The sequence below is a fragment of the Macaca fascicularis genome, chromosome 1 (genome assembly GCF_037993035.2).
Source record: "Macaca fascicularis isolate 582-1 chromosome 1, T2T-MFA8v1.1".
In the NCBI taxonomy this organism is placed as follows: Eukaryota; Metazoa; Chordata; class Mammalia; order Primates; family Cercopithecidae; genus Macaca; species Macaca fascicularis.
The window spans coordinates 228125526-228137536 of NC_088375.1; positions in this window are offsets into that span (position 1 = coordinate 228125526).

Consider the following 12011-nt stretch of genomic DNA (forward strand, 5'->3'; position numbering starts at 1 on the left):
AGCCTCGACTTATTGGGCTCAAGTGATCCTCCCACCTCAGCCTCCCACCGAGTAGCTGAGACTACAGACACACGCTATCATGCCTGTCTCATCTATTTATTTTTTGGAAAGGTGGGACCTAGCTATATTACCTAAGCTGATCTCAAACTCCTGGGCTCAAGCGATCCTCCCACCTCTGCCTCCTAAAGTGTTGAGATTACAGGTGTGAGTCACTGTGCCCAGCCTATCAATTAAATGAGTGACTTATCAGTTAAATTAGTGGCTTTTTTTTTTTTTTTTTTTTGAGACAGAGTCTCACTCTGTAACACAGGCTGGAGTGCAGTGGCAAGATCTCGACTCACTGCAACCTCCACCTCCCAGGTTCAAGTGATTCTCCTGCCTCGGCCTCCCAAGTAGCTGGGATTACAAATTCCCACTGCCAGGCCCGGCTAATTTTTGTTATTTTTAGTAGAGATGGGGTTTCACCATGTTGGCCAGGCTGGCCTCGAACTCTGACCTCAGGTAATCCACCCTCCTCAGCTTCCCGAAGTCCAAAGTGCTGGGATGACTAGCGTGAGCCACCGTGCCTGGTCTTTTTTTTTTTTTTTTTTTTTAGAAGCTTAGGCCACTACATCATGGGTTAACCTTGAAAACATTATGCTAAGGGAAATAAACCAGTCAGTCACAAGAGGACAAAATTTGTACAATTCCACTCACATGAGAGAAGTAGAGTCATGGAATTCATAGAAAGTAGAATGGTGGTTTCCAGAGGGTAAGGGGGTGGCGGGGGAATGGGGAGCTCTTGTCTAATGGGTACAGAGTTTCAGTTTCACAAGATGAAGAGCTCTGGAAATGGATGGTGGTGATAGCTGCACAACTGTGAATATGCTTATGCCACTGAATGGTATACTTAAAATGGTTAAAATAAGCCTGGCGCAGTGGCTCACACTTGTAATCCCAACACTATGGGAGGCACCTGAGGTTGGGAGTTGGACACCAGCCTGACTAAGATGGAGAAACCCTGTCTCTACTAAAAATACAAAATTAGCCACACGTGGTGGCATATGCCGGTAATCCCAACTACACGGGAGGCTGAGGCAGGAGAATCACTTGAACCCGGGAGGTGGAGGTTGAGGTGAGCCAAGATCACGCCACTGCATTCCAGCCTAGGTGACACAACGAGACTCCGTCTCAAAAAAAAAGTGGTTAAAATAGTACATTTTATTATATGTATATTTTACTAGAAATTTAACAAATAAATTGGGCCAGGCAAGCTGGCTCACACCTGTAATCCCGACACTTTGGGAGGCCACGGAGGGAGGATCACTTGAGCTCAAGAGTCCAAGATCAGCCTGGGCAACATAATGAAACCCCATCTCTACAAAACATGCAAAAATTAGCCAAGCGTGGTGGCACATGACTGTGGTCCCAGCTACTTAGGAGGCTGAAGTGGGAGGATCATTTGAGCCTGGGAAGTAGAGGTTGTAGTGAGCTGAGATGCTGCCACTGCATTCCAGCCTGGGAGACAGAGTGAGACCTTGTCTCAAAAAAAAAAAGGCCACGTATGGTGGCTCATGCCTGTAATCCTAGCACTTTGAGAGGCCGAGGTGGGCAGATCACCTGAGGTCAGGAGTTCGAGACCAGTTTGGCCAACATGGTGAAACCCCGTCTCTACTAAAGATACCAAAAATTAGCTGGTCGTGGTGGTGCGCGTCTGTAGTTCCGGCTACTCGGGAGGCTAAGGCAGGAGAATTGCTTGAACTCAGGAGGTGGAGGTTGTAGGGAGCTGAGATCATGCCACTGCACTCCAGCCTGGTAACAGAGCAAGACTCCATCTCAAAAAAAAAAATTAATTAACAAAAAAAGCTCAGGTCTTAGGCTATTAAAAAATATATGGCATCCTGCTTTATTGTAGGTGTTAGCATTATGTTGATTTCAAAGACAGCTTAGAAGCCCAGGCAGGGGCAGCTCAGTGGGCATCTGAGGGCAAGCCCGGACTCTTCTGGAGCCTGGGAGGGAGGAAACTTCTCCTCCTCATGAGTAATGACTGTGGTTTTCTGGCAAACATTAAGGAGGAAGGAACTAAAAATACTTCTCGGCCACTCTGCCAAAACTGCACAGTGCTCGGAACGTACCAGGCCAACATGTTGAAGCACTTTCAGAGTGAGAGGGATCTGCCTAAACACCAAGGTCAAAGTCAATTCACACCTTCGCCTTTGCCTCTTGCTGAGGCGAGAGGAAGGAGGAAGGACGGGGCCCCCATCACAGCTCTAGACCACTGTCCACCCAGGAGAGAGGCAGCGGCAAGGGGAACCAGCCCAGACCCTGCGCGTGTGGTCACAGAGAGGCCTCCCCAGGCCAGCTGCAGGGCCCAGTTGAGCGCTGCCAGGAGGGGCCTCTTCTGCTGCCAACTCCAAGAAGCTAAGGCAGAAAGAGCAACATAGACATTTCCCTAATGCGTCGTCCCGAGCTGCGGGAATCCAAGCCGAGACACCTGCGGAGGGGGCAGAAGAAGGAGAGAAATAGGTGTGAGAAGGGCAGCCCAGGTGGAGCATGGTCCTGGAGGGAGGAGCTTCTTAAACTCCACTGTGCACGGGACTCACTGGGGGCTCCGGTTACAAAGCAGATTCTGATTCAGCTGATCTTGGGTGGGGCCAATATCCCGCCTTTGTAACAAGTGCCCAGGTATGCCGACGCCTGGCCTGTGGACCACACTTTGAGGAACAAAACAAACCCCCCACCCCTCCGCCAGGCACAGAGGGCAAATAGGGATGGGAGTTCAGGGTTGGCAGTAGTGACTCGAGTGTGGTGAGGTCCTGGTTTGGGGACTGAGGAACATTTTCTGAACCCTGCCTTACCATACAGGTGGGCTTGAGAGCCAACGGCCTGTGGCTTTATATCAGGTGTTGTGATGGTTAAGACGGAATGTCAACTTGATTGGATTGCAGGATACAGAGTATGAATCCTGGGTGTGTCTGTGAGGGTGCTGCCAAAGGAGATTCACATTTGAGTCATGGGCTGGGAAATTAGACCAACCCTCAATCTGGGTGGGCACCATCTAATCAGCTGCCAGCTCGGCTAGAATGTAAGCAGGCAGAAAAATGTGGAAAGAGAGACTGGCCCAGCCTCCCAGCCTATGTCTTTCCCCCGTGCCGGATGCTTCCTGCCCTCGAACATCAGACTCCAGGTTCCTCAATTTTGGAACTCGGACTGGCTCTTCTTGCTCCTCAGCCTGCAGACGGCCTGTTGTGGGACCTCGTGATGGTGTGAGTTAATACTTAATAAACTCCCCTTTTTATATATGCATTTTATATATATATTATATATAATATATATTCAATTATATATATCATATATATTCCATTATATATAATATCTATTCCATTATATATAATATATATATTCCATTATATATATATGTTTCATATATATATATTCCATTAGTTCTGTCCCTCTAGAGAACCCTAATACAGGTGTGAAAGAATGTTACTCAGTTTGGGTGCTGCCAAGTGGGTTTGGGGAGTACAGGTACCCACTAACCACTGGGGGAAAGAGTGTCATTGCAGAAAGGGTACACACTGACCCAAATGAGTAAGCCTCAGTGTCTGAAACACCTAGATTCAAATCCCAGGTGTTCCACATCAACCACGTGCCCTTGGGCAGGTCATTCTAAGCCTCAGTTTGTTTATGTATCTATCACCTTTCTGTGACTGATAGAATAATGGCCCACAACCATGTATTAATACATATCCTAACCCCCAGAGCCTGTGAATATGTGACTTCATATCACAAAGGTCTTTTTTTTTTTTCTTTGGTGAGACTGAGTCTCACTCTGTCACCCAGGCTGAAGTGCAGTGGTATGATCTTGGCTCACTGCAACCTCCACCTCCGGGTTCAAGTGATTCTCCTGCCTCAGCCTCCCAAGTAAGGGATTACAGACATGCACCACCATACCCGGCTAATTTTTGTATTTTTAGTAGAGACGGGGTTTCACCATGTTGGCCAGGCTGGTCTCAAACTCCTGACTTCAGGTGATCCACCTGCCTTGGCCTCCCAAAGCACTGGGATTACAGGCGAAAGCCACCTCGCCCGGTCCCCAAAAGATCTTTACAGATGTGACGAAATGGAAAGATGTTGAATTATGGGGACTCTCCTGCATCATCCAGGTGGACCCAGTGGGATCACAAGAGTCCTTAGAAGAGGGAGGCATGAGAGTCAGAGTCTGAGAAGGAGATGGGATCACAACCGCCAAAGTCAGAGTGAGATGTGAAGAGGCAGCACTGCTGGCTTTGAAGAGGAGGAGGAGGGGACCACAAACCAAGGGATGTGGGCAGCCTGGAGGACCTGGAAAAGGCAAGGAAAGGGATTCTCCTACAGAGCCTAGAGCAGGAACGCAGCTCTGCCAATGCCTTCATTTTGGTCCAGTAAGACCTGTTTCCTCCATAACTGTAAGATAATAAATGGATGTGCTGTTTTAGGGCACTATGTTTGTGATGATTGGTTACAACAGGAGTAGGAAATGCATATACTTTCCCACAGGATAGTTACAAAGATTAATGAAATTGGCAGCGGGCAGTGGCTCACACCTGTAATCCATCACTTTGGGAGGTCGAGGTGGGTGGATCACTTGAGGTCAGGAGTTCAAGACCAGCCTGGGCCAACATGGTGAAACCCCATCTCTACTAAAAATACAAAAATTAGCCAGACTTGGTGGCAGGCACCTATAATCCCAGCTACTCAGAAGGCTGAGGCAGGAGAATCACTTGAACCCAAGAGGGGAAGGTTGCAGTGAGCTAAGATGGTGCCACTGCACTCCAGCCTGGGCTCTGTCTCAAAAATAATAATAATACTAATAATGAAATTATGCATCTTGGAACATAGGGTCAAAAAGAGAAAAGAAATTATGCATCTGTAGGGTTCCCAGCACAGAACCCTGCTCTCCTTAAGCTGCAGTTGTTAGCAGGCTTGCGCCGTGTCATGCATAGCAGGGACAAGCGTGTTTATTACTGTCAGGAATATAGGTGCCGCTCTATCGGGGCGCCCCCACCCTCCCCTGCACCAGAGCAATGGAGATTTCTCATACCATGGCTGATTGCTAAATGGTGACCACAGACCTCCTGAATCCACACACTTCGATGACTCTCAGGTCGGACAATCGCTGGAGTGGGGGAAGGAGGAGTCCCCAAAGTAAGATCAGGAACCACTGATGAAGCACAAATGGGACATTCATCCTGAGGATTCCAGCCAGCATCATGCCCTTTCCTTTACCTAAGAGAACTAAAGTCCACTGGGAGAAAAGTCTCTAAACCTGCAAACTTCACACACACACACACACACACACACACACACACACACACACACAATGCCATTTGAGGCCAGACATCATGGCTCACACCTGCAATCCCAGCACTTTAGGAGGCCGAGGCAGGAAAATCACTTGAGCCTCAGAGTTCAAGACCAGCCTGGGCAATGATGTGGCAAGACCTTGTCTCTACAAAAAAATTAGATAAAATAAAATTAGCCAGGCATGGTGGTGTGCACCTGTAGTCTCAGCTACTCAGGACACTAAGACAAGAGAATTGCTTGAGCCCAGGAGTTTGAGGTCAGTCTGGCCAACTTAACGAAACCCCTTCTCTAAAAAAAAAAAAAAAAAAAAAAAAAAAAAAAAAAAATTAACCAGGCATAATGGTGCATGCCTATTTGTAGTCCCAGCTACTTTGGAGGCTGAGGTGGGAGGATCACTTGAGCCTGGGAGGCAGAGGTTGCAGTGAGCTGAGATCACAGCACTGCACTTCAGCCTGGGCAACAGTGAGACCCTGTCTCCAAAAAAAAGCCATTTTGGAAATGGAGAGGCAATAGTGTAAAATGGGCTCATCTGCAGTCACAATTTTGGGTTGAGGCAAATGAAACAGACACAGAATTGAGGCTCTGTAAAGGAGGGGGTGATAGGGACCGAGGCTACTCAGTCCTAACCAGGACTGAGATCTCCTCCTTGGCTCCGGGATTACCAGCCTTAGACATGGGCCCGGGCACAATGTATTATAACTATGAAGTCAGTTCTTCAAATTATGATCATTTCAGGAACCAATTTTTATGAGAAAATAAATTTTAAATAATAGCATTTTAAACTTTTTATGGTTACATTTGCCATGTGACCGGTGACAAGGTATATTTTTGCACTAAATGGGATGCATTCATTATCTCCAAAGTAACACTCACTCATAGGAACCACATTCGCAGGATGAAGGGACAGGCTGAATCAGACAGCCATTCTTTTCACCTGTGACACAGGAGCCCACGTTCAGTGGGGAAAAGCACATGCACACAAGGATAAAGGTAGGATAGTCGGGCCCATGAGTCTAAAGTAGGTCCCTAAAAGGCAGAGGAAGATTCCGAACAGAGCAATAGATTTTTGAGACAGAGTCCCGCTCCGTCACCAGGCTGGAGTGCAGTGGCGTGATCTCGGCTCACTGTCACCTCTGCCTCTCAGGTTCGAGCGATTCTCATGCCTCAGCCTCCCGAGTAGCTGGAACTACAGGCGTGAGCCACCACGCCCGGCTAATTTTTGTATTTTTAGTAGAGATGGTATTTCACCAAGTTGGCTAGGCTGGTCTTGAACTCCCAACCTCAGGTGATTCGCCTGCCTCGGCCTCCCACAGTGCTAGGATCACAGGCGTGAGCCACCATGGCTGGCCCAGACCAATAGATTTTAATTCAGGCCCAGCAAACATAGTAGTTCGCGTGTGTGTGTGTGTGTGTGTGTGTGTGTGTGTGTTTGCTTAACTCATTTGTTTAACTGTTAATTAAATAGTTTAACTTTGGTCTTATACTTCCCAAAACTTCCAAAAACGGAAAACAAACTTCAATGGATGATGAATTATCTACCTATCTCTCCACGTTCCTATGGGAACACAGTGGGTCGGAGCTGACCTGCTGTCTGTGCAGGCCTTCGGAGGTCAGGCAGCAGACAGCTGGAGCGTGTGGATGGGAGGTTTGCTGGCAGGAAGACCCATGAAACTAGTCATGGGAGGCTCACATAGTATCTTTTGTCCCTGGAGAGAAGGACAGGATGCTTTTGTATAGTGCTTTACAGTTTACACACTCCTTTTCTAAATGCTCTGTCACCTGCCTGGAACTGTCTACAGAATTTGTAGGGCCTGGTGCAAAATGAAAATGCAGGCCCCTTGTTAAAATGTATAACTGGATATGGTGGCTCACACCTATAATCCCAGCACTTTGGGAGGCCAAGGTCAGAGGATCACTGGAGCCTAGGAGTTCAAGTTCAAGAGAAGCCAGTGCAACATACTGAGACCCGATCTCTGCAAAGTAAATAAATTAGCCATCTATGATGGTGTGCGCCTGTAGTCCCAGCTACTTGGGAGGCTGAGGCAAGAGGATTGCTTGAACCCGGGAGTTTGAGGCTGTAGTGAGCTATGATTGTACCACTGCTTTCCAGGCAGGACAACAGAGCTGGAGCCCATCTCTGAAAAAAAAAAAAAAAAAAAATTAATAGGAATTTTAAGACAGCAAAACATTAAGCCAAGTACTGGGCCCTCTGTGACTTCCCAGCTGGCTGCTTGTGAAGCTGGCCCACCCCCTGCATAATATTCAGAATTCAACAGTTGAAATCATACCCTATACATTCCCTGCCAGGCCCACAGGCACCCCTTACCCAGCCCGCCCCCTACTCCCAGCCATGCTTTCAGCTGCAAATCACAAAAGCCCAAAACTGGCTTAAACAATAAGGACATTTGTTGGATCAAATGACTGGAGGCCGAGAGAAAGGGTGGGCTTTCGGACCTAGCTAATCCACCGGCTCTGCCTCAGTTTCCCTGCCATGCTCTGAGTCCTGCCCTCTTGAGCTAGTGATGTCATCCTTGGGGCAGAAGCGAGAATAGCTGCCGCAGCTTGGGGCTCTCCCATTTATTTGTGCACAGCAGTGTCCGAAGGAAGACAGACCACTTCTCCCTAAGGCCGTTCCTTACAAACAAGGACATTTCCTTCCCAGCAATGTCCTTGAGAAAACATCAAACTGATCTGCAGAGCCATCCCTGAACCACTCCCTGTCACAGAGGAATGCTACTTGCTGGCCCAACCTCAGATTCTTTGACCAAGAACAAGCAAGGGGAAGGAGTGGAATTAGCTTGATTGGCTTCAGCAGCCCGTCCCCACCCAGCTGGGGTCAAACCACTGCACCACATTGCTGCTGCTCAATGCAGAGTGCTGCCGACCACTCTCAATGACAGTCCCCGTGCCCCGCCTATCCTTTGGTGAAAACTGTCTATGGGCAGCTGTATTTCATAGCATATGACATTGACCCTTAGCCATATTTGATAGGACTGTGGGTCCCCCTGACCTAGAACAGCCAATCCAGGGACTGTGCATCACCCTGGTTTAGAAAGATGAGGTAGCCGGGCCCAGTGGCTCATGCCTGTAATCCCAGCACTTTGAGAGGCTGAGGAGGGGGGATCTCTTGAGGTGAGGAGTTCAAGACCAGCCTGGCCAACATGGTGAAACCCGTCTCTACTAAAAATACAAAAATTAGCCGGATGTGGTGGCACACATCTGTGGTCCCAACTACTCTGGAGGCTAAGGCAGGAGAATCACTTGAACCCAGGAGGTGGAGGAGGTTGCAGTGAGCAGAGATTGTGCCACTGCCCTCCAGCCTAGGCAATAGAGTGAGACTCCGTCTCAAAAAAAAAAAAAAAAAAAGAGCTGGACCAATCAGCTTCTTGCCTAGGGCATTTGAAGGAAGAAACCGTAAGCTTGAGAGAATGGGGCAGGTAATGTTAAAAGTTGACATTCGCAGCCGTGAAAAAGAACAAAATCATATCTTTCTTTTTTAATGGAGTCCCACTCTGTCACTCAGCTGGAGTGCAGTGGCACGATCTCGGCTCACTGCAGCCTCCACCTCCCTGGTTCAAGTGATCCTCCTGCCTCAGCCTCCCGAGTAGCTGGGATTACAGGCATGCACCACCATGCCTGGCTAATTTTTTGTATTGTTGGTAGAGATGGGGTTTCACCATATTGACCAGGCTGGTCTCGAACTCCTGACCTCAATTGTTCCGTCTTCCAAAATCATATCTTTTGCAGCAACAGGGATGCAGCTGGAGGCCATCATCCTAAGCAAATTAACGAAGGAACAGAAAATCAAATATCACATGTTCTTACTTATAAGTGAGAGCTAAAATTTGGGTACTCAGGGACATAAAGAGGCCAGCAATACACCCTGAGGGGCCGGGCCTGTTGGCTCACATCTGTAGTCCCAGACCTTTGATGAGTGGAGGTGGGAGGATTACTTGACCTGAGGAGACCAAGACCAGCCTGGGCAACATAGCAAGACCTTGTCTCTACTAAAAATGAAAAAAAAAAAAAAAGAGCCAGGCATGATGGTGCATGCCTGTGGTCCCAACTACTAGGGAGGCTGAGGTGGGAAGATCACTTGAGCCTGGGAAGTTAGCCAGAGTGCCACTGCACTCCAGCCTGGGCAACAGAGTGAGCCTGTCTAAAAAAAGAAAAGAAAAGAAAAAAGACACTGGGGACTCCTAGAGAGGAGTAGAGAGGAGAAGGAGGGGGACAGGGTTGAAAAACTAACTACTGGGTAATATGCTCACCCCCTGGGTGATGGGATCCATTGTACCCCAAACCTCAGCATCACACAATATTCCAGTGTAACAAACCTGCACATGTACCTCCAAATCTAAAATAAAACTTGGGGGAAAAAAAGTTGACCTTTAAACATTATAACATAGAGAAAGAAGAGAGGCCACAGTGGGCCCTGTGCAACTGAAGCTATGAGGGAGAAAAAATGTGGATTGAATGAGTGTATAAAGTAGATGTAGACTGACAGGCGAGACACAGCAGGAGAGAGCAGGGAACAGGAGGCCTGAAGGAGCCCATGACTGTGTCAAGGGCAGAACACCCGAGGGAAACCCACACACTCCTGCTCCCGCGGCCCCTGGGGCAGCCCTGGGTCCAGAAGTGTCCTTTTGTGGCTGTAAGACTTCAATTCGCCTGTCTGGCTTTTCCTGGGCTCCTGTGCCTGGGTATCTCCTTCTTCACCCACCAGTCTCCCGTTCCTTGAGTGTCTTTTGGTTTTTCTTACAACCAGAAGAGTTCTGTCTTAAACAGGGATCTTAGATGTAATTGCACTTTTCAGCTGAGTAAGAGGAGAGAAATACAAGAAAAGAGCCATTCATTCGCTGAACACATGTTGAGAACTCTCTGTGCCCTGAGTCACTTTGGGGAGACAATGATAACTTGAATCTACAGTATTATTGAGGGAAGAAAGAAGACAGCAAAGCAAGTAATTCTACTGCGATGAGATGAGCATGAGAGGAAGAGGAAGGAAATGATTGTCTCCAAACCCCAGCACCCTCAGAGCCAAATGTCTCCAAAGCATAAACCACACTGGAAATGTATGCATGGAGTTGAAGATGAGATGCAAATGTTTGATAATGAACAAGCATATGGAAATTTATTTCAGCTCCCCTCCTTACCACTATCCCAGACCTGCAATCTTTCCATCTCTATTACAAAGAATTAAAAACAAACAAACAAGGTATATCCTGAGAGCTTTGCACAGATTAATTTTTACAGCGGGTGAAGCCCACAAAAGGGAAGCCTTTGGTTACTGAGAACCGTGATAACAAAAGCAATATCCATGGTAACTGATCAGAAACATAGGAAATCTATGACAAATCTCTGATGAAACAGATAATCAGACTAGATGATACTGACTCATTAATCTAGTTATGGAACCTTCCAAGAAAAAGAATTGTACCTTCAGAGAAGCAGGAGACCCACATTTCAACACAACATCCATCTGTTTCAGGATTCCAAGGGAATCACCTTTTTCTCCGAAAATAGATAAGGATCTGAGTCCCAAAATCTTAGTGTGTGTTGGCAGGTTGAGGGACAGGCAGGAGACATGTAATGAGGAAGAGCTTGCATATTTTGATGGGGAAAATTTAGCCTCACTTTCTTGATTCATTTGTCTCATGGCATTTAGTATATCCACTGGCCCATGTGTGTAATCCCAACACTTTGGGAGGCCAAAGTGGGAAGATTGCTTGAGACCAGGAGTCTCAAAAAAAAAAAATTTTGTTTTTGAGACAGGGTCTCACTCTGTCACCCAACCTCCCCCTCCCAGGTTCAAGCGATTTTCCTGCCTCAGCCTCCTGAGCAGCTAGGACTACAGGCATGCACCACGACTCCCAGCTAATTTTTGTATTTTTAGTAGAGACGAGGTGTCACCATGTTGGCCAGGCTGGACTTGAACTCCTGACCTCAGGTCATCTGTCCGCCTCGGCCTCCCAAAATACTGGGATTACAGACATGAGCCACCACAACTGGCCTGCAAAAAAAATGTTTACACTTTGGGAGGCCGAGACGGGCGGATTATGAGGTCAGGAGATCGAGACCATCCTGGCTAACACGGTGAAATCCCGTCTCTACTAAAAATACAAAAAATTAGCCAGGCGTGGTGGTGGGTGCCTGTAGTCCCAGCTAGTCGGGAGGCTGAGGCAGGAGAATGGTGTGAACCCGGGAGGCGGAACTTGCAGTGAGCAGAGATCGTGCCACTGCACTCCAGCCTGGGTGACAGAGCAAGACTCCGTCTTAAAAAAAAAAAAAAAAAATTTACAGGTATGGTAATATGCCTGTAGTAACAGCTACTTGGGATACTGAGGTGGTAGGATTGTTTGAGATTGGGAGTTCAAGGCTGCAGTGAGCTATGATCGCACCCCAGCACTCCAGTCTGGGTGACAGAGTGAGACCCTGTTTCAAAAAACAACGTTTTTAAGGCCAGGCATGGTGGCTCATTCCTATAATCCCAGCACTTTGGGAGGCCGAGGCAGGCGGATCGTCTAAGGTCAGGAGTTCAAAACCAGCCTGCCCAACATGGTGAAACCCCGTCTCTACTAAAAATACGAAAACATTAGCATGGTGGCGTGTGCCTGTAATCCCAGCTACTCAGAGGCTGAGGCAGGAGAATCGCTTGAACCCGGAAGGTGGAGGTTGTAGCGAGCCAA